This window comes from Schistocerca piceifrons, chromosome 5, assembly GCF_021461385.2.
Source record: "Schistocerca piceifrons isolate TAMUIC-IGC-003096 chromosome 5, iqSchPice1.1, whole genome shotgun sequence".
NCBI classification, from domain to species: domain Eukaryota; kingdom Metazoa; phylum Arthropoda; class Insecta; order Orthoptera; family Acrididae; genus Schistocerca; species Schistocerca piceifrons.
Genome location: NC_060142.1, coordinates 450,721,849 through 450,724,716, shown reverse-complemented (window position 1 = coordinate 450,724,716; position 2,868 = coordinate 450,721,849). Strand labels below are relative to the sequence as shown.

General features: G+C 45.2%; 1 non-coding gene across 1 annotated transcript; it reads right to left on the bottom strand.

The window, feature by feature from the left end:
• Positions 1 to 603: 603 nt before the first annotated feature.
• Trnat-ugu lies at positions 604 to 677 on the bottom strand. The gene has a single exon. It is a non-coding gene; the product is annotated as a tRNA-Thr (tRNA).
• Positions 678 to 2,868: the final 2,191 nt, after the last annotated feature.

Genomic DNA, 2,868 nt, shown 5'->3' with positions numbered 1-2,868 from the left:
TCGAAACGACAACGGATACAGAAAGCACAATCATACAGCTGAACAGAGCAAGACTTCACCTACATAATGTGACCTTTCCGTTCGTTATTCACTTTTACCAGCGATGAAAAAGAGCCTGCATGTTGCGTTCTTAAAAACCTGAATTAGCTAAGGCTAGCCATGGTGTTACAGCATTGCTGACAGAATCTGAGTTTGGAAATCGGGGACCAATGTTGTCGATTTTTGATAGACCTGAAGAGATGGGAGTACGAACGAGTCAGACCATACCTGTATGGTGGACTTTTTAGCACAGCCCAAAAACATTTGGTCTTGAGTTCCATGATAGCAAAACCGTTGTAGGGTCTGTGGAAGTTCGTTCTAATGGTTCAAATGGCTCTGAGCACTGTGGGACTTAACAGTGGAGGTCACCAGTCCCCTAGAACTTAGAACTACTTAAACCTAACTAATCTAAGGACATATACGAAGACAGTAACTTGTTCTCGAAAGAACAGTTACTGTTGATGACTGTGTAGCTTTTCCCTGGGAATAAGTGATGACTAACTGACAACCTCAGCTGCCGACAGGTGTTGATGATATAACTCGATGTCGACAGCTGAAAATGTGTGCCCCGATCGGGACTCGAACCCGGGATCTCCTGCTTACATGGCAGGCGCTCTATCCATCTGAGCCACCGAGGACACAGATGAATAGCGCGACTGCAGGGACTTATCCCTTGCACGCTTCCCTTGAGACTCACATTCCCAACTGTCCACAATTCTACATATACACTGTACCTTATAGACATTTGCCCACCCACTCATTACTCGCCCACGCTTTGGCCATTCCCGTAAGAGTTTACGCAACCTGTGCGCATTCGCGCAGAAGAAGGTCAGTGCCCCGGTCGGGGCACACATTTTCAGCTGTCCACATCGAGGTATATCAACAACACCTGCCGGCAGCTGAGGTTGTCTGTTAGTCATCATTTAATCTAAGGACATGACACACATCCATGCCCGAGGCAGGATTCGAACCTGCGACAGTAGCGGTCGCGCAGTTCAAGATTGAAGCGCCTAGAACCGCTCGGCCTTTCCGGCCGGCTGTGGAAGTTCGTCTTCTTCTCTGACCTGGCTCTGATAATTTGGTTTTCAGCATCGCTAGTGATGTCTAATAGCGTTCTGGAAGGACAGTTGTTTAGGCCCCATGAGTTCTAAAAGAGAAACACCCAACCTATTCCAGGAGACTGTACACACGTTTTTGCATGCAGATGGCTGTCTTCAACTTCTTCTTTGTTGGAGAGGGGAACTACTATGTCACCACTCCATCCATTCGTTTTTACATAGAGCTCGCCGTGGTGATATCACATCTCATTTCCAGAGATAGTCCGCCCCCGGTAGCTGAGTGGTAGAAAAAAAAATAAAAAATAAAAAAAGTGGTCAGCGCGACAGAATGTCAATATTAAGGGCTCGGGTTCGATTCCCGGCTGGGTCGCAGATTTCCTCCGTCCAGGGACTGGGTGTTGTGTTGTCCTAATCATCATTTCATCCCCATCGACGCGCAAGTTGCCGAAGTGTGGCGTCAAATCGAAAGACTTGCATCCGGCGAACGGTCTACCCGACGGGAGGCCCTGGTCAAAAAATGATATTCCAGCAGTGATCTGCTTAGAAAATTTTCAACTTCTGCTTCGTATTTTTCCAGAAGTTCCTGAAAAATATCCAGTTTTTTATTTATATAAGCATACATTTGACCCATCCCTTACACACTTCGCAGTAATCGAGGTCTCGTAAAATCTTGTTGGGCCCATTACGATGAGGTGATCGAGACGCCGTTCATTGTTAAGGTCCAGCCCACGAGTCTCCAGTCTTTTCGTACCCAATTGTCTCCAAGAGCACAGACAGATCCTCTTCCATTACCCCAACCTTGGGAACTGTAACTTGAAAATTTTCTACGTCATCCGACACCGGCCGCGCGAGGTAGCCGCGCGGTCTTGGGCGTCTTGTCACGGTCCGCGAGGCTCCCCCAGTTGGAAGTTCGAGTCCTCCCTTCGCCATGGGTGTGTGTGCCGTCCTTAGCGAAAGTTAGTCTAAGTTAGATTAAATACTGTGTAAGCTTAGGGACCGATGACCTTAGCAGTTTGGTCCCATAAGACCTTACCACAAATTTCCATTTTCATCCACACCCGCTCATCCGTGGATTGTAATGTACGTGTTCTCAACAGTTACAAACGTAGAAGGATATAATTTTGTAGCTTTACCTCAGCTTTTGGATTAATACATATTCTCCCCACAGACACGCTCAAGCTGCAATACTAATTGTATTTTCGCACCTGAAGTTTCATATTTATATTAGCTCAGTCTCGTTTCAAGGGGAGAGCGTGTTGTGTTGCAGACAGCCGGTGACGCTGTTGTCCACTTACATAAGAAAATGAAATTCTACATTTGATTGAACGAAATAATTTAATGGGTGCACATGGGCACCTCTTTACGAAGAGTTCCGAGACTCCAATGAGTGCACATTCGTCTACAAAGCCCTAATCCAGATGGTTGGACGGCATTATTTTGCTATCGTGACTGTTAGGATAGTATTTTCCTGCCCAAACAATTAGTAATCTCGTAAGATTTTGATTACTCACTCATTTCAATTACATTTGAGTAGCTACACCTTCTTTACTAGTCGGACTTGTTCGCGTACGTTTTCTGGCTTGTAATTATCCTTGTGTATCCTTCCAAGAGTTACATAAGTTTAATGAAATCGTGATATAGATTAATGGTACGACACTTTCGGTATGACTAGTGCAATCTATACGGATCTTCTTGTACAAATATTAATGAAATGCATTCGTCTACTATCTAATTATTACGATGGTAACTGTAAAACACGAAACAGAATTCC